Genomic DNA, 20,933 nt, shown 5'->3' with positions numbered 1-20,933 from the left:
AATCATCAAAACTTTCGATGGTTTAATTAACTTTTTTTAAGAGGATACAATGGTATGAGATTGTCAAATATAGCCAATTACATAAGTACATATCTGCATGAAGTAAATTATGATTAAACTGGTTGACAATGTACTTAATACGTTTTATACTTAACATTGCAACTACAGTAAGCCTTATTAATCTTACATATTTTAAATCAAAATACATGTAAAAATGTCTGACTTTGAGAAAGAAAAAAAACGTTACGATACATTTCCATAACAAAATAAATTAAATATGACTCATTTAAAAAATGTAAATAAAATGACTACATCTATATAAATTGCGGATGTTGGATTAGATTGCAGTCCAAGTACTCATCGACGTAGCTTTGTGTTTATTGCAGCATCACTGGAGGGGGGGGGGTACTTTGACCTTTAAACTCTTGCGAGGATTCTACTACTCGACAAACGAACACACAGAGGTGAGTGGTGGTGACCTAACAAGGGTTTGGACTGTGGCAGCGTTAAGTAGCAAAGTCCAAACATACAGTACAGTCAAACATTGAAACATAATTCTTCTTCTGTGCAGTCTTAAATACGGGCAAGACTTATGTACCTCTGATGTTAACACCATCTACCGTCATTAACACTAGAACAGCCATGAGCAAAGGAAAATGTTATATCATTGCACTCGATCAAATTTCAGGACCCTCCTTTCATGACTTTTCCTAGATATGTGCGTTCTACCACCCAGTATCCTTTACATTTTCAAAATCACATTAGGATAAGGTAATATAAAGCTATTTTGCCGTTTTTCTGTGTAGGAAGCAGGCTAACTTACAAGCGCCCAACTAGTGATCGTTGTGTGTAAATAGCAGCTTGAGCATTGTGAAGAGGGGCCCCAAGGCGGCTCTTTTAGTAGATAAAAAGGTACGGCTGTTCTAGTGTTAAGCCTTTTATAGACATTTAAAGTCTTTCTGTGGTGGATGATTGTGTTACTGTAACAGGAAGGAAAACTGGATCGTTGAGGGAACAGTTGTGATGGAGTATAGTGGTCACTGGTGTGGTTCGACAGATGTGCATTCAAAACAATAATGAAACATAAAAAAAAAAGAAATCAAGAAAACAAAAGAAACAATGGGACTACCTGAGTTTGACCGTAAAACCAGCCCTTGTGTTCTATGTTCAATACCGCCTTCATCACAATCCTCATCATCATCATCATCATCATCATGACCAAGCAGAGCTGGGGGGTGTTTCATCAACGTCTCTTAAGGAAAATCCTGACTTTTTTATTTATTTATTGATATGTCTCGTGGGAACTTATAAAAAATAAGCCTGGACTTTCCTTTAAGTGACGTTGATGAAACACTCCCCTGGAGGAGAGATAAAGGGCCAAGCTAACCATGATCCTGACCCCTGACCCTTATAAACTCCTAAAAAAAGTTTGGAAATGTTATTTCGGTCGATTATTCCTCCCCTTTAATAATACCAATTGGTATTGTATTTTATATCGTTGGACAGCCTGATCAGTCACCTTTACAACGAGGTACAACTAAGGATCATGCATTAGTGGAATGAGCAACACAGCTAAACGTGTGGGTAGCGGCCCAAAAAAAGTGGTTCAGAACTTTTTTTTGAGGAGTTTAGATTAGTGGAGACGGGTAAACAGAACGTCACTGATGGACCTGTCTGTCTGAATAGCTGCCACCGTTGAACCAGAACACACACTGCAGGGTCTCTGAACTCACAACACTGCAGGATCTCTGAACTCACAACACTGCAGGTTCTCTGGGCGGTTCTGTGTGAGTATGTAAGTGCACATCAAGGTTTTGATAGATTCTAGTGGTGTGAAACAACGTGAAATAGCACCGAACAAGACGGATAAACGAACCAGGTAAAAAAAAAAGTTCATATTTTCATCGGAAGACACGTTTTTTCTATTGACGGAATATCATCACAAACTCCTGTTGTTGCTTCTGCGGCTGAACTGGTGTACAGTACAGGCTGTACGATCATCGTCATAGCAACAACGTTCAGCTAGATCAAGGTTCAGCACAGGGGGGGTGCAGACGGTCCCGAGAGCGATGCCAGATGTTCGTTAACGAGGAGCTGTGTTCTCTCTGAGGTTCAGTCCACACAGCTACTGTAACATACAGGGAGGGGGGGGGGGGGGCACCAGTTAGCAACATCGCTAACACTGGAAGTGAATGTGCTGATGTTGGTGCACCTTCCCGTCCACGTGGGAGTGGGTGTGCGTGTGGATGTCCGTGTAGATCTTAGGGTAGATCTTCGGGGGGAGGGCGGCGGAGGAGCCCCCGCCCCCCCCACTGCCTCCCCCACTGCCTCCCCCTCCCTGGTTGAGGAGGAGCTGTTGCTGGGCCAAGTACTCCTCATAGTTTATGGAGCTCAGGCAGTCCTTCTCTGGGCTGGAGGAGGTGGAGGTGGAGGAGGGGGGGGCCCCCACGCAGCCCCGGGAGTCCCCCCCCGCGGCCCCCCGGTAGGGCAGCCCCCGGTGGTGGGAGGAGGCCTGCAGCACCTGGGCCCCCCCCACCACCACCGGGGCGCCGGGCGGGGGGGAGCAGTGCTTCTTGCTCTGGCAGAACCAGAGGAGCACCGTGCCCAGGATGAACACCATGCCCGCGGGGATGCCGATGATCACGGGCCAGGGGAGGGTGCTGGGGGCCGGGGCGAACATGGGCGTGATGGGTGGCTTGGTGTCTGGAGGAGGGAGAGGAGAGAGGAGACCACAAAGAATTAGAATTTGCCATTTAACACTAGAACAGCCATGTGTGAGTAAAGAAAAATGTTATATCTTTGCACTCGATCAAATTTCAGGACGTTGTGTGTAAAATAGCAGCTTGAGCATTGTAAAGAGGCGGCTCTTTTAGTAGGTAAAAAATGCACAGCTTTCTAATGTTAAGACAGTTATTTTTTTTTGGGGGGGGGGGGGTTAAAATATTTTTTTCTGAGTGGGCCAGTCCCACTCATATTTTTCAGTTTATTGGACAGATACAGGGGAGACAGACAGGAAAGTAAGGAGAAGAAGGGAAAGAGAGGGCATGTCAGTAGGGCACAAGCCGGATTCGAACCCATGCCAACATGGGTATAATGTGTGCGCTGTAGACCGCAGTGCTAGACACTGGACCACCACCCCAGGCCACGAACAGACGCTTTTAATCCAAAGCGATTTACAATTAACGGATTACAGGGATTCCATTCCCCTCCTGGAGTAACTGAGGGCTAAATGCCTTACTCAAGGGAACACTAGTGGTGGTGTTTCAGGCGGGATTTGAACTCACGACCTTCCGATCACCAGTCCAACTCACTATCCCCTACTAGACCACCACTACCACAAAGAGATGAAGGGTCAATCAACATGAACGAGTCCATCTGGTCTTAATCTTCTGTTATTATTTGCACAACTGACTGACGTGTTTTCCGATGTTTTCTTAGAGCCAAGATTGTAACCTGGCAAAAGCTTTCTGCGTGTGTTCATATTTTACCTTCTATGTAAAAAAATTAAAAAAATGCCCAGACATTCGAAATAATAACAGTCATCAAAGGAAGTGTCCATTATAAATGCTGAGTCGTTGCTGGAAAGCTATGAAATAACGACTTCAGTTCAATGCTACAATAACAAAGAAAAGAGAAAATGTCATCATGGTCATTAGTCATCGTTCAGGCAGTCTGGAGTTACCCGAGTGAAAATAACATTAACATAACTGATTACTGGAAGGTCCGCCTGTAGGTTTACATTTGTACAGTAGGTTTACATTTCTGTGTGGGGGGGGGGCTTGTTTCAGGTTTTTGGGGGTAGACTTTAGAGAGGGGCATGTAAGGGGTTTAGGGGGTGGGGGCGGGGCAACATGATGGGGACTGTTTTCTTTTCAAAATAGATTTTTGGGAGGCCAAGTTTGAGGTTTATGAGATGTGCCCCATGGCACATTTAACAGTGCAGGTATAGAGGTGTAGTAGGTGTATAGGGGTACAGTAGGTATATAGGGGTTCAGAGGTATATAGTAGGTAAAGTGAATCTAATCTACTATAGAGGTATAGAGGTATATACAGTAGGTATATAGATGTACAGAGGTATATAGGGGTACAGTAGGGGTACCCACCTGGCAACACGGTGAGGAATGCGCTCCTGAAGCTGTATCCCATGGTGTTACATAGGGGTACAGTAGGTATATACGGATATATAGGGGTACAGTAGAGATATAGGGGTACAGTAGGTATATAGGGGTACAGTAGGGGTCTGGACCCACCTGGCAGCACGGTCAGGAAGGCGCTCCTGAAGCTGTATCCCATGGTGTTCGCGCCCAGGCAGATGTACATGCCCGCGTCCTCCCGCTTGGCGCGGGTGATGAGCAGCTTGTTGAGGTAGGAGCCATCGGGCCGCGACCACACATCCCCCGTGGGAAGCACCACGAAGCGGTGGTCCCCCACCTCGATGGTGGAGTTGTAGCGGCCCTCCTCGTTAGCCTCCACCCGCTTCAGCCACTGGATGACCGGTTTGACGTCGCTGCGCACCTTGCACTGGAACGAGGTGGTGCCGCCGTAGTCAACCGTGGTGTTGACCGGGTGGGTCCCCGTCAGGACCGGCTTGGAGTTGGTCCTCTCTGGGGAGGGAGAGGGGGGGGGGGGGGGGGGGGGGGAGAGGAGATGGCGAATCTGTTACAAACACTCCCACCAAACGGTAAATGTACTACACTTATATAGCGCCTTATTCCAAAGAGCTTTACAACGGCCTCTCATTCACCCATTCACACACACATTCACACACCAATGGCGCCGCCGGCTCATTGGGACCAATTTGGTGGTTCAGTGTCTTGCCCCAAGGACACCTCGACATGTGGCCAGCCGGGGTTCGAACCGCTAGATCTGCCGACCTTGCGATCGTTAGACGCCGGCTCTACCTCCTGAGCCACAGCCCCCCCCCCGCACAGTTTGACACGACAGACCCTGTTGATTGTTGGACGAGCTAGATAGATACAGTCCACACAGTCATCGGCCGCAGGGCTACAACTTGTAATTGACAGAGAGAGAGAGAGAGAAATACCACATGTAACACAAGAAGTATGTGTGATTAGTTTCCTCTCCTCTCTCTATTCGCTCCTGGTAGTACAGCACATATGTCTCGGGGGGGAGGGGAGGGGGGGCAAGAGACAGCTGGACTGTAATCAGCTCCAGATTGGGTGGAAGGCAGGGTAGGGTAGGGTAGCCCCCCCCCCCTCTTTCACTCCCAGGCCTGCCTTCTCAATATGCTTCTCATATACATGATTACACAAGCACATTAATCTATGGACGCGGGATATGAGTAAGACTTCAAACGTGGAAAAGTCTGGAAAGGTGGATCAGAGAGGGAGGTTGGTCACGGTTCTTCCTCGGACAAATCCTCAACCCAGCGAACACGTTAACGTTGTATTCCAATGTGTTGACCACATTGACTTCCCTCACCGATAGCCTCCCAAAACCCCATAGAATACTATGCTACGCTAATCGCATTAAACGCACGGACCTCTCTGTAAAAGGCCAGTTCAGACCACAGACCCACGACGAGACGAGACCGTTTTAGAACGTCCAGCTTCTAATAATAATAATAATATATATTATATAGCGCTTTTCTAGACACTCAAAGACGCTTTACAAAAGCGCTTTTGAAAAGATAGAGTAGTAATAATAAAAAGAAACAAAAAATAAATTAAAAAAAGTATAGGGGCCTAATTAAGGTAGTGCTGGGGACACATGGGAAGGGGAGGGGGAGAGGGTTAACTGGTGAAGGCAAGTTTGAAGAGGTGGGTTTTGAGGGCCTGTTTAAATGTTGGGAGGGTGTTGGCCTGTCTGATGTGGTTGGGGAGGGCGTTCCAGAGTGACGGGGCTGCGGCTGAAAAGGCCCTATCACCCCAGGTCCGGAGCTTGGTCCTGTTGGTCTTGAGGGTGGTTTGGTCGGCAGACCTGAGGCAACGGGAGGGGGACGAGGTCGGCAAGGTAGGAGGGGGCCAGATTGTTGATGACTTTGTAAGTGGTGAGTAGGATTTTGAATTGGATCCTGAATTTGACCGGGAGCCAGTGTAGGTTTTGGAGGACAGGGGTGATGTGGTCACGGCGGCGAGTGGAGGTGAGCAGACGGGCAGCAGAGTTCTGGACATATTGGAATTTGTTTAGGATGTTAAACAACCATAGTCTTTACAATGGGAAGCTGCTACTTACATGTACACACAACGACCGCTAGTTGGCGCGTCTTGTAAATTAGCCTGCCTCTTACAAAGAAAAACTGCAAAATAGCTTTATACTAGCTTATCCTGATTTTGAAAATGTTATGTGTGGTAGAACGCACATATCTATGAAAAGTCATGAAAGGAGGGTCCTGAAATTTGATCGAGTGCAAAGATATACATACTTACATATTTTTACTCACAGGGTCAAATGACCCCACCCATGGCTGTTCTAGTGTTAAGGTGCTATAGTCTGTAACATTTTCAAAATCACATCAGTATAAGCTACCGTAGTATAAAGCTATTTTGCAGTTTTTCTGTGTAGGAGGCAGGCAGCAGTTTTCTATTCTAAAGACTACGGTCATTTGACCACCGAGGCGGCTCTTAGAGTAGGTAAAAAAAGACACGGCTATTCTAGTGTTAACTGTTACTTAGATTTAACTGTCACTTTCACATTTGAAATAAGATTTGACAGTTGGTGTTGTGGTGTTCTAGTGTTAAGGCCAGCTGAGGAGACACACACACACACACTTACGTATGACCTCCACCTTGTAGGTGGCGTTGATCTCCCCGGCGCGGTTGGAGACCCGGCAGGTGTAGCGCCCGCTATGCTGGGGGGTGAGGCCGCGCAGGCTGAGGGTCCACTTCTTCTGCCGCCCCTCCCCCACCTCCCTCTCCGTCAGCGGCCGGTCGTCCTTCAGCCACACGATGTCGGGCCGGGGGTGCCCCCCCGCCGTGCACTTCAGCCTCACAGAGCTGCCCACCGGCCGCGCGATCACACGCTTCCTCATCTTAGCGGGCTGGGTGAACCTGGGGCGCACTGAGGGGGGGGGGGGGGGTTAGTCATGTACACACACACACACAGACAAGCAGACACACACAGACACAGACCAACAGACACAGACAGACACACACAGACAAACAGACACAGACAGACACGCACACACACAGACAAGCAGACAGACACAGACACACAGACAGACAGACACACACACACACACACACACACAGACAAGCAGACACACACAGACACAGACAAACAGACACAGATAGACACACACACACACACAGACAAGCAGACACACACAGACACAGACAGACAGACACAGACAGACAGACACTGACAGACACACACACACACACACACACACACAGACAAGCAGACACACACAGACACAGGCACAAACAGACACACACAGACACAGACAGACACACAGACACACACACACACAGACACACACACACACACACACACACACACAGACACACACAGACACACACAGACACACACAGACACACACACATACAGACACAGACACACACACACGGACACACACAGTTGACTGACTTGTTATGAGATGGATAGATGCATAAATCATGGTAGGTTTGTGACAGCAGCTGGTGAAACCGGGAAACAAGTCGCCAATCGACGGACCGTTCATACTTTTATTATGAAAAAAGTAAAGAAAAAAAAAGATTTGACACTCAACTCGCTAGTCAAGCCAAAACATTGTAATGCAAGTTAGTGTAGAGTAGTGGGGGACTATTCACTGAATCCTATGAATATATTTGGCTTGACTAGCGAGTGTCTCATTGACTTTCAACATCGTTCAAATGTATGTACATTTTGTCCGAATAAAAGTCTGAACGTTTTGATTGGTTGGCGACTTGGTTTCACCAGCTGCTGCCACTGTGCGCAGGCTTCTTGATGGCCGTCTTACCCAGCTTCTCTGAGAGGCCGTCAGGCCCCAACTCTGCCTCTGCCCGTCCGACACGCCTGGCGCCGGCTTATCAGAACCAGAGTCGTCTGCCGAGGAGAGAGAGAGAGGAAAGAGAGAGGAGAGGAGAGAGAGAGGAGAGAGAGAGAGGAGAGAGAGAGGAGAGGGAGAGAGGAGAGGGAGAGAGGAGAGGGAGAGAGAGAGAGGAGAGAGGTAGAGAGAGAGGAGAGGGAGAGAAAGAGAGGAGAGAGGAGAGAGAGGGAGAGAGAGAGAGAGAGGAGAGGGAGAGAGAGAGGAGAGAGAGGAGAGGGAGAGAGAGAGGAGAGAAGAGAGGAGAGAGAGAGGAGAGAGAGAGGAAAGAAGAGAAGAGAGGAGAGAGGAGAGAGAGAGGAGAGAGAGAGAGAGGGGAGAGAGAGAGGGGAGGAGAGGAGGAGAGAGAGAGGAACAGATTACTGTGGAGCCGGGTTAGTGACAACATGGACAGGGTTGTTTTACTACTGGGGGAGGAAAAACAATGCGGAATGCTCAGCACTGAAAACTCTAGAATGGTGTGAAAGTGATGGGGATTGATGCCGTGGCCCAATCGATTGATGCCGTGGCCCAATCGGCACGCAGCGAATGCCTTAGAAGTTCCAACGGAGGGTGATGACAGAGATTATGAGGTAATCCCTATCAGGGCAGTCAACCTTGTGTTGAAGACTTCTGCGGGGTCATTTGGGGGTAAAGTCAAATGGAGTTACAGCTGGTACAGCTGTGATGTCAGGAAGGGTAGATGTCAGAGGTCGTTTCCAAGGTGATTTCCAAGCAGGAATATCATAGTACACGGTAGCTGTAGCATGTTATAATAACCACTAGTTGTGTTAATTTCAAGCACCTTAACGACACGCAACCATAGGAGTTAGAAGTGTGTTTAGCAACACTGATAATTATACACACACACTGTTAATAAAACAAATGATATACTGATAATAATCATATACATATAATAATAATAATATATATATATACAGTGTATATATATATATATACACTGATAACAATAATAATTATATAATTATATATATATCTGATAATAATATCTTCACACTCTTCTAACAATGTTGTTAGCACAGCGGCGCGGTACACCTGACCCATCCAGAGAAACACCCTAACCCTGGCTCCGTCTGGGTAAATGTAGCATTTATAGATGGGATCCACTTGTGTGTGGGGGGGGCGGGGGGGGGGGGGGCAAGCCGAGGTCACAGGCCGTAACATTTCACAGTAATATGATCAGTTTAAATAAGCAGAGCTCAAGGAGGACAGCTGTGGACTTGATGTCACAGCCTGACTGACTGACATCATGCTGTTAGCTAAGACAGGGGCTAAGACAGCGGGGCTAAGACAGGGGGGGCTAAACAGGGGGCTAAGACAGGGGGGGCTAAGACAGGGGGCTAAGACAGGGGGCTAAGCAGGGGCTAAGGCAGGGGGGCTAAGACAGGGGGCTAAGGGCAGGGGGCTAAGACAAGGGGCTAAGACAGGGGGCTAAGGGCAGGGGGCTAAGACAAGGGGCTAAGACAGGGGCTAAGACAGGGGGCTAAGACAGGGGGCTAAGACAGGGGGCTAAGACAGGGGCTAAGACAGGGGGCTAAGGCAGGGGGCTAAGACAGGGGGCTAAGGACAAGGGGCTAAGACAGGGGGCTAATACAGGGGGCTAAGGCAGGGGGGCTAAGGCAGGGGGCTAAGACCAAGGGGCTAAGACATGGGGCTAAGACAGGGGGCTAAGGCAGGGGCTAAGACAGGGGGCTAAGACAGGGGGCTAAGACAGGGGGCTAAGACAGGGGGCTAAAGGCAGGGGGCTAAGGCAGGGGGCTAAGACAGGGGGCTAAGGCAGGGGGCTAAGACAAGGGGCTAAGACAGGGGGCTAAGACAGGGGGCTAAGGCAGGGGGGCTAAGACAAGGGGCTAAGACAGGGGGCTAAGACAGGGGGCTAAGACAGGGGGCTAAGACAGGGGGCTAAGACAAGGGGCTAAGGCAGGGGGCTAAGGCAGGGGGCTAAGGCAGGGGGCTAAGACAAGGGGCTAAGGCAGGGGGCTAAGGCAGGGGGCTAAGGCAGGGGGGCTAAGGCAGGGGGCTAAGACGGGGGGCTAAGACAGGGGGCTTAGGGGGGAAATATAATGGGTGAAACCTAAGAGACGCGTTTGTAATGCATATTACGTTATCCCGAGCTAGGGGCACTGATGAATTTATGAAGCATATCAAGTTCATTGTTACAATTAACTGCCATTCCTCGCCATGCCGGACGTTTAAATGGCTGATTACAGGAAGCTCAGCCACAGCAGAGCTGGGTGTTAGAGAGGCTTCACACGATACCGCTTCACTGGATCACTTCACGTCGGCCGTAGTAGTAAAAACGCTTCGCAAATCTTAACAAAACATACCGGCTATAATAAGTTTGTGAGATGGATCGAACGTGCTGGGACATGCCAGTTACAACACATTTCATTAGTGTGGTAAATTGTTAACAGCATTTACAATTTCTCGTTGTTACAGTTTTAATAATAAACATTTCATGAATATGACACACACTGTATGTATCGCACATGGGGGGGCAAAGTCATGTAAGCTTTACCAGTATTGAACCTGATAGCAGTGTGTAAGTGTAAGTCTCCAGTTTAAATTCCCCCGAAACGCAGTTTGGCACACTCGATTCCCGCTACAGGTTCAAGGGGTGCAGGTAGAGGTAGAGAGACCAGATGTGGCTTCTAACCCCCCCGCCCCCCTCTACTCCAGCCGCCCCCCCCCCCCCCCCCCCCCGAACCCCACAAAGCTCTCCAGGGCTCTCAGGGCACAAACCCTCCATTGTGTGTCCCTTGCAGCGCCCGGCCCAGCCTATGATGTCATGGTTATTTGAAGGGCCTTTAACTGGCCAACTATAATAACCCATTCCTTTAAAAAACAGCCTTCGAAATTGGAAGAAGTATTTCTCTTCTTGCAGCTCAGCTCGGGTCTCTCTCTCTCTCTCTCTCTCTCTCTCTCTCTCTCTCTCTCTCTCTCTCTCTCTCTCTCTCTCTCTCTCTCTCTCTCTCTCTCTCTCTCTCTCTCTCTCTCTCTCTCTCTCTCTCTCTCTCTCTCTCTCTCTTCTCTCTCTCTCTCTCTCTCTCTCTCTCTCTCTCTCTCTCTCTCTCTCTCTCTCTCTCTCTCTCTCTCTCTCTCTCTCTCTCTCTTGCATTCCACCGGGTTCCTGAACCTCCCAACCCAAACAGAACACGGCCGGTCCCACACACACCATCGACCGGGAACTTTTTCTTGTCAAACTTTTTTTTTTTTTTTTTTTGGTTCCTGAATTCTATTTCCTCTCTTATTTTTTGAGGTCCTTGGTGGTGAACAATGGCATCCTTTTATAAAGTCTGGGGTCCTCTACTACCATATCCCAGGCTACTATTGTCTTTTTACACAAATGTTGGCTGACAGGATCTGCAGACTAGAGGGAGGCAGGACATCCTGGGCTGCCATATAATTGTTATTGTTGGAAAAACTGAAAAATACAATTATCAGTAAACGGAGAGGAACGGGGAGGCCTCTCTGTGTCAGTGCTTTCCCTGTCCCCTCCTCTGTCCTTGAGAGAGGGCCCCCCGCCTCCCCATCCCCCCCCCTCCCATCCTCCCCTCATCAAAGTAAGTAAAGAGTAGCAATCAACTTGGCTACTGAAGGACACACAAACGTCGAGGGATAAAACAACAATGTGGTTTGTACTCCTACAAGCCTCCACAAATTGAAATATAACATTCAGAAATCAATGTACAATTGTAATTCCTTCCACCACATCATTGTAATTCCACCCATCATTATTATGCCAACAGTCATTATGTGTGTTCATTGGTCATTAATGATTTCAGTGATTAAAACAAACCATGTACACACGCTGGGTGGAATGGCAAGTACGTCACTAACTAAAGAGAGACCAAACTACAGAGAGACCAAACTACAGAGACCAAAACTACAGAGACCAAACTACAGAGAGACCAGAGTTAAGATAATCTGTTGAAAGTGTCTTTCTACAGTACAGGGACTGTTTGGTCTCTCTCTCTCTCTCTCTCTCTCTCTCTCTCATTCTCATTCTGTCTGTCTGTCTGTCTGTCTGTCTGTCTGTCTCTCTCATTCTCATTCTCTCTCTCTGTGTCTCTCTCTCTCTCTCTCTCATTCTCTCCCTCCCTCCCTCACTCCCTCTCCCTCCCTCCCTCACTCCCTCTCCCTCCCTCCCTCACTCCCTCTCCCCTTCTCTGTCTCTCTCTCTCTCTCTCTCTCTCTCTCTCTCTCTCTTTTCATTCATAAATCCAGCCACAGGAAACAGGCCACTACTTCTTCTTCTCCTCTGTCTTGGCCTGGTGCTCTCTCTCTGTGCTGGATCACAGGCCAGGCCCCATGGGGCTCTGTGTGTCCCAACCAGCTCCAGATGTGTTTGGGGACAGTCTGGTGTGATGGTCCAGACAGAGTAACAGTTGCAGTGGCCTTCCAACACACTCTGGACATCTCCCAACAGCTTCCACATGTTACCACTCATACTGTAGGTCATGATGCTCTCTACTACAACTATTACTCACTGTTACTCACTGTTACTCATTACTGTACCTATATAAAGAGAGTTATTTTTTAGTACGTTTCCATGTAGAAATCAAGAGATCTCCTTGATCTCTATCTCTGTGAGTCAGATGTTAAACGATCTGTGCTGTTTTCTGCATCGTTTATGCATTGTGTCACAACATCGACTTCGGTGTATCTACTTTACCACCTGGAGCTTGTATGGAAGGGATGGGGTGGGGGGGACAGGGACAGGGACGGGGCTGGAACTTGTATGGAAGGGATGGGGTGGGGGGGACAGGGACAGGGACGGGGCTGGAACTTGTATGGAAGGGATGGGGGGGTCAGGGGGGGGTTGGAGCTTGTATGGAAAGCCTGGGGGGGTGGAGCGTGTATGGAAGGGAAGGGATGGATGGGGGGTCAGGGGGGGTGGGGGGCTGGAGCTTGTATGGAAGGGCTGGGGGAGTCAGGGGGGGGATGGAGCGTGTATGGAAGGGCTGGGGGGGTCGGGGGGGGGCTGGAGCTTGTATGGAAAGCCTGGGGGGGTGGAGTGTGTATGGAAGGGAAGGGATGGATGGGGGGTCAGGGGGGGTGGGGGGCTGGAGCTTGTATGGAAGGGCTGGGGGAGTCAGGGGGGGGATGGAGCGTGTATGGAAGGGCTGGGGGGGTCGGGGGACTGGAGCTTGTATGGAAGGGAAGGGATGGATGGGGGGGGGGCAGTTGTCAGGAGACCACCCCAAACACGGCCCAAACAGCCAGCTGGGGGGATCGCAGGGGCGCCGTGTAGCGCCGGCCGACAGGATTCCTGGGATAGCTGTGGGGAGGACAGGCCGTCCGCTGGCACGGGGAGATAGGGAGAGCTGCCGCTGTAGAACCCTCCCCTTACATCACAAGGCCCCCCCCCCCCCCCCCCCCTACACCCCCCCCGGCCCCCTTCTCTCTCTCTCTTTTTCCTGTCCTTCATTTGTCTTTTCGACATCCCCTCATCTCCCGCCTGTGACGCCTGTTCCTTCCTGCTGTCCTCAGAGATCCACTGTAATGTTTAAAATAGTGTGTTGTGTGTGTGTGTGTGTGTGGTGCTGGTGTGTGTCTGTGGTGTGTGTCTGTGCGTGTCCGTGTGTGTGTGTGTGTCTGTGTGCGTGTGTCTGTACGCGTGCGTGTGTGTGTGCGTCTGTATGTGTGTGGTGTGTGTGTGTCTGTGTGCGTGTGTCTGTGTGTGTGTCTGTGTGTGTGTGTGTGTGTGTGTGTGTGTGTACTGTAGGCCTTGAGTTTGACAGGCAGCCAGGATATTGTCGCCACTGTTCTCTCCTGAGCAGCACTTTTTAACCGACTGCAGCGTATTCCTCTCTGCTGCTCTCTCGCTGGGTTCTTCCTGAGCTCCACCAAAAATAATAAAACCAAATGATGGATTCTGTCCTGCAGAGCGGCTTCTGGAAGTCACCCAGTATTACACCCCCCGTTTGCAAAATGTCTAATAAATAATCTCACTCTCTGGAAGTCTCTCGCTCTCTCTCTATCAGCCTTCTCCCAACACACAAGACACTGGAGTTGAACTACCGACCGACAGTCATTTAAAACTAACAGTCATTTAAAACGTTTGACTAACACACGAGCTGTATCAAGTTGAATGGAAAATGCTGATCACCATAATTGTTCACCGTTCCTACAGGGCTCTTAGCTGTCAATTCTGAACCCCTGAATGTAATGACCTCAGTGTTGTTAAGTGTTAGAAAATGAGCCCCCGCTCTCTATTCTCCTGTACGGCAACTGGTGGGACAAATTACCTATAAAAACAAACAAATCGGTGATGTCTGCCAGCGTCTGGCTGTCATGACGGACGAGGGAGAGGGGGAGAGAAGAGGGGAGAGAGGGGGAGAGCGCCAGGGGGGAGGTCTCTGTGGTCTTACAAACCCCGAGACGTACTAGTGTTGGGTTGTCACGCATTCACTCCAAAACAGCGGGAAAGGAAAAAGCAAAACACACTCCGTTAGGAGGAGAAGAGAAGAGGAGACGAGGGCCAAAACCATCGGCAGCCGAGACCAAATAGGGTGAAAATAACAGAGTTGTGTTCAATAAAAGACACGTGAAAAAATATTGCTTCTCGTGACCGAAAAAAACAAAAAAAGTTAGTGACATGGCTTGTTTTTGAAACAGAGAAGTGTGTGTGATCCAGTGTCAATCATGTGGATTATTATTATTATCACTCTATAACCTTTGCACTACTGATGTTTACGTTATGTATATAACGTACTGTATGTTGCCCATTGCACATGTCACCTGACTGTACATAAACTACCTCAATGTATATAGCTCATACCTGTACATAGATCATAACTGTATATAGCCCATAACTGTATATACCTCTAAACTATACTGATGTTTACAACACTACCTCTGCACATACTGTGTATTACATAGTTACCTATCACTACCTCTTGTTCGATTTATATCACTATTTGCACCTCTGGTTGGACTCTAAACTGCATTTCATCTGCGATGACAATAAAGTTGAATCTAATCTAATCTAATGTGGACAATGGTAACCTGAAACACCTCCAGGATAATGTCTGAAACAACAGCAGTGAGACAGCAGGTTTTTATTAGATGAAAGCTAAGCTAACACCCCAGCAGCGAGGTATAAAGACGTGGTCTGTAGAGCGATATAGTCTAGTCAGAGACAGAGACAGCAGCCATGACTGACTTTGTGTATGTGTGTATATATATATATATATATATGTGTGTGTGTGTGTGTACTGTGTGTGTGTGTACTGTGTGTGTGTGTGTGTGTAGTACACTATAGTCTAGTCAGAGACAGCAGCCATGACTGACTTTCATGACAAATCGCACGGCTGTAATGTGACCTGTCTGAATTCCCCCCGCTCGCTGTCTCTACTGTACATGTATATAATCTTTCATTTCAAGGAAATCTACAGATACAGATACTAGCCTCTGCTTGACCTCCCATCCTGAACACGGGCCAACAGGACTGTGTGAGACCCTACCCTACCTTGTCAAACCCTCTGACCCTGACAGAATACAGGCTACTGGAACACAACGAAATAATTGGAATTGTTTCTAATTTGAATTAGAATTTGCCATTTAGCAGACGCTTTTAAGCCAAAGCGATGTACAATTACAAATTACAGGGACATTCTTCCCTGGAGAAACTGAGGGCTAAGTGACTTACTCAAGGGAACACTAGTGGTGGTGTTCCCAGGTCTTACTCAAGGACACACTAGTGGTGGTGTTCCCAGGTCTTACTCAAGGGCACACTAGTGGTGGTGGTCCCAGGTCTTACTCAAGGGCACACTAGTGGTGGTGTTCCCAGGTCTTACTCAAGGACACACTAGTGGTGGTGTTCCCAGATCTTACTCAAGGGCACACTAGTGGTGGTGTTCCCAGGTGGGATTTGAAGTCACAACCTTCCGATCACCAGTCCAACTCACTATCCACTAGACCACCACTACCCCAGACTTTTGACACTTCTTGACATTCCTCTGCTCTGTGTGATGAGGGTCGTCCTCCACAACAAGGCCCGTGTCAGAAGCCGTCACGAGACCCAGGATCTGCTCCTCTCCCCTGGCTCAGCCCCTGGCATTCCCCCTAGCCTCCCCCACCGGCCTCCCCCCCAGCCTCCCCATAGCTTCCTCCCTCAGCCTCCCCCCTGCCTCCCCCCCTGGCCTCCCCCAGCATCCCCAGGCCCCCCATCCTCCCCTGGCCCCCACCCCCTGGCCTCCCTCCAGCCTCCCCCCGGCATTCCCCCCCAGCCTCCGCCCCTGGCCTCTCCCTCCAGCCTCCCCCACACCCTCACCCTGGGAGTCTCTGGCCCTAATTAGGCGTCTTAGAGTAATTAGACTAACGAGAGCCTTCACGCTCCGCTCCTCCCATTCATCACGCTGCTCCATCCTGACCCACTGTACACACACACACACACGCACACACCCACACGCACACGCATGCACGCACGCACACGCACACAGTATACACACACACGCACGCACACCTGCACGCACGCACACACACACAGACGCACACCTGCACACACACACACACACACACATACCTGCACACACACGCACACACGCGCACAAGCGCACACACACACACATACACACACTCTCACACACACACACACACACACACACACACACCTGAACAGCTGTTTGACTGTTGTCTCATAAGCCTTATGAAGCTTGGTAGGGTTAGCGTTAGCCTGTTAGCCTGTTAGCCTGTTAGCCTGTTAGCCTGGGGGAGAGGCGAGGACATAAGACCTCAGATGTCTGAGTCACGGAGGATGAAGCCGTATGAAACAGTATCCCATGATGCTGCTGGTGACGTTAGCGGTTAGCGGAGGCTAGCAGAGACATCCAAGCTGAGGGTGGATCAGCTCCTAAACCCTCTCTAAAGCCCCCCGTCTCCGCTGGTTACCACGGTTACCACGGCGATATGAACGGTGTCATGTTTGAACATCTGCAGGTTGACAAGACCTTGAACTGAGAGGGTTAAAGTGTTAAATGTGTTAAATGTGTTAAATGTCCCTGTGTCTCTGAAACAACTTCCTTGGCGGGAAGATTACGAGCTCTGACTCACGCGTGCTTCCTGAGCTCCGTCACTGTACACGTACACACACACATACACACACACACACGCACGCACGCACGCACACACATACACACACACATACACACACACACATGCTTCCTGAGCTCTGTCACCATACACACGCACGCGCACACACACACACACACACACACACACACACACACGCGTGTGCTTCCTGCGCTGCGTCAGTGTACAGGTGGCCTCAGGGTTGAAGGATGTCACGTGGCCTAGCAAACGCTTCTCCCCAGCGCTACACGTGTAAACACACCAAGGAGCGCTACTCTGGCTCCACTCACACCTCAACCTAAAGGCCTGTCAAACATACACTCTATGGACAAAGTATTGGGATACCCGAACATCACACCCAGATGTGCTTGTTGAACTTCTCATTCCGAAACCACAGGCATTAATATGGAGTTGGTCCCACCTTTGCTGCTATAACAGCTTCCACTCTTCTGGGAAGACTTTCAATTAGATTTTAGAATATGGTTGCTTTGGGGATTTGCTTTTCCATTCAGCCACAAGAGCATTACTGAGGTCAGGCACTGATGTTGGGCGAGAAGGACTGTCTAACTACTAACTAAATCGTTGTACATTACTATAGAAAACATTTCTACTCACATTTCTGAGACATCTACTACCCCCCAGCACTGTGTCTCCTGAGACACCTGCTTCCCCCTGTACTGTGTCTCCTAATATTTCTACTTCCCCCCTTGTACTGTTTCTCCAGTGTCTATTACATTTTTTAATAATTATTATTATTTCTTTCTTTCTTCTATCACGACGACTGCCAATGGCCGCTGACCTGAGCTAGATTACTCTTCCTGCTACGACTGGTGAATTGATGATTCACTTGCTTAGTCAAATGTATCGACTGTAAGTGGCTTTGGAATAAGGCGTTTGCTAAATGCCAAAAATGTAATGTCTCTATCTCGATACAAATATGAGTGGGACAGCCCCACTCAGAAAAAGGTAACTTAAAAAAAAAAAAAAAAGAATCAGCTGAATGTCATATACATTACTAGTGTAGCAGATGAGGTAAACATCGTTAAAAGCACCAACATCTTACTGAGTGTACCTCTTGGGTCATTCTTTGGAAAAAAATCTGTTAGCCATGTACATTTCAAAATGGCTGCCACATTTTTTTATATTTTGGCCATATTTATATACAGTATAGAGCACATTAATTTCCTCACCAATGACGATGAGGGTGAAGAGAGTGAGAGTGAAGTTATCGTGGAGTGAAGATGCTGATCGACAGACACGTGGACAGGCGCGTACGCTTTAATAATATCTTCACTGCACGATCATCTAGTCTGGTCTGGTGCCTGCGCTGTCCATTGTTCTTCCTGCAAACCGATACACAGATCCAGGATCCAGCAGTGTCGCAACAAACCCAGCAAATGTTTTACTTCCCCCGGGCACTCGGGCAACCGTTAATGTCGAAGCCTGGGGTGTAGTTGATGCTGACTACTCACCGATGACGATGAGGGTGTAGTTGATGCTGACTACTCACCGATGACGATGAGGGTGTAGTTGATGCTGACTACTCACCGATGACGATGAGGGTGTAGTTGATGTTGACTACTCACCGATGACGATGAGGGTGTAGTTGATGTTGACGCTGCCGAAGCCGTTGGTGGCCTTGCAGACGTAGCTGCCGGCGTCCTCCGCCTCTACCTCCTTCAGCTTCAGGCCCAGCCGCAGGATGCGGAAGCGGACCCAGCCACTGTGGATGTTCCGTCCATCCTTGGACCACATGATGAGGGGCGGGGGGTCCCCCTCCACGGGGCACAGCAGCCGCGTGGCGCTGCCCAGACGCACGCTCTGACGCTGGGACACCTTCTCTGCCACGCGGGGGGGGCCTGGAGGAACACAGAGACACATTTTATTTATTTATTTCATTTTTGATTCCTTTCTTTTGTTATTATGATGTATGTATACAATGTTTACAATTGTCCAAATATGATTTTTGTGTCGGACCCCAGGAAGACTAGCTAATGGGGATCCTAATAAACAAAACAAAATAAAGAAAACAAACACACATACAGGCACAAACACACATACAGGCACGCACACACAGACGCACACGCAGACATACACAAACACACCCATGCACGCACACACACATACACAGGCACGCACACACAGACGCACACGCAGACATACACAAACACACCCATGCACGCACACACACATACACACACACACTCACATGCACACACACACACACAGGCACGCACACGCACACACACACACACACACAATCAATGAGCTGAACTATTCATTGCATGTACAGTACGTTGTAAAGCGCCCCTTCAATTTAAACCACAATGAAAAGATTTAACACGCATCCATAAACAGAAAATACAGAAATCCATAAAGTTCCAATAATAATCCATAAAGTTATAATAATGCTGTTTCTCCAACAATTTCTTCTCTGTGAAAAAAGTGAAATTCTTCCCTCTACCATGGCCCCTGGTGATAGCATAGATGTGTTTCCCTTACGATGACTGATGGATAGATGATTCACTTACTTTAGACAAACGTACTTGTTACGAATGTTGTAATTCTCTTTGGATAAAGGCGTCTGCTAAATGTCTGAACTGTAAATGTGATAAAACATAAAATCTAAAACATACTGTACTTCTGGTTTGAACTGAATTAAAATCAATTAATCTGAGGTGAAATGAAGCGTAAACACTTGGATGGGATGTGGGCAGAGAGGAGGAAGGGGGTGGGGTGGGGGGGGCGAGGGGGGCAAGGGGGGGTAATTCGTCACCCCTTGGTCTGATTATCCAGAGATGTTGAAACCAGATTGTAATAATTGGACCGGCCATGTCATCCATTACACAGAGAGGGTAGAAGGTTCTGGCTCTGGTTGTTGGGGCTGGCGTGCTGGAGATCAAAGAGAGCGGGCGGGGGGGGGGGGGGGGGGGGGGGGGGCGGATCTCTCTCTCTCTCTCTCCCTCCCTCCCTCCCTCTCCCTCTCTCCCTCTCTCCCTCTCTCCCTCCCTCCCTCCCTGCTCCTAATTGGCTCAGGTTCTGCTCCCTCAGAAGTGGTGAAGTGGAGCGGTTCAGACACCCTGGGAGGGTCTTAGGAGGCCTGCAGGACCGGGCTTGGACGCAAGACACCAGGACCAGACCTGACCCCAGACCAGAACACACCACACCAGAACCACTGACCCTGGACCAGAACACACCACACCAGAACCACTGACCCTGGACCAGAACACACCACACCAGAACCACTGACCCTGGACCAGAACACACCACACCAGAACCACTGACCCTGGACCAGAACACACCACACCAGAACCACTGACCCTGGACCAGAACACACGACACCAGAACCACTGACCAGAACACACCACACCAGAACCACTGACCCTGGACCAGAACACACCACACCAGAACCACTGACCCTGGACCAGAACACACCACACCAGAACCACTGACCCTGGACCAGAACACACCACACCAGAACCACTGACCAGAACACACCACACCAGAACACACCATTACATTTACATTTGACATTTTTGGCATTTAGCAGACGCCTTATTCGAAAGTGACTTACAACAAATACATTTGACTAAGCAAGTGAATCATCTATCCATCATCAGAGCAGGAGAAAGTCATCTATGCTAGGACCAGGTGCCATTGGCAGCCACAATGCTCGAAGAAGGAAGAATTTTTTTCTATTTATTAGGCCCAGAACCCAACAGAGGCAGACTGAGCAGAGCAGAACAAGACGTGAACAGGGGAGGAGTGAAGAAGGAAGAAGAAAGAGGAGAGGAAACATGAAGACAATACTAACTCAACGCACCGTAGCAGTCGTCTGTCTCTCTCACAC

At 49.0% G+C, this 20,933-nt stretch overlaps 1 pseudogene across 1 annotated transcript in view; it reads right to left on the bottom strand.

The window, feature by feature from the left end:
* Positions 1-2,176: 2,176 nt before the first annotated feature.
* The window catches only part of LOC308165078 (fibroblast growth factor receptor-like 1), a 38,019-nt pseudogene continuing 19,262 nt past the window's right edge, over positions 2,177-20,933 (bottom strand). Inside the window, exons 2-6 of the transcript in view lie at positions 18,670-18,942; positions 7,922-8,007; positions 6,736-7,020; positions 4,251-4,604; positions 2,177-2,703 (exon numbers count right to left, since the gene is read on the bottom strand). The product of the transcript in view is annotated as a fibroblast growth factor receptor-like 1 (transcript). The remainder of the gene's footprint in view (positions 2,704-4,250; positions 4,605-6,735; positions 7,021-7,921; positions 8,008-18,669; positions 18,943-20,933) is intronic.

Source organism: Nansenia antarctica, assembly GCF_963989245.1.
Source record: "Nansenia antarctica genome assembly, chromosome: 1".
Classification (NCBI taxonomy): Eukaryota; Metazoa; Chordata; class Actinopteri; order Argentiniformes; family Microstomatidae; genus Nansenia; species Nansenia antarctica.
This window is presented reverse-complemented; position numbering and strand designations above follow the sequence as displayed.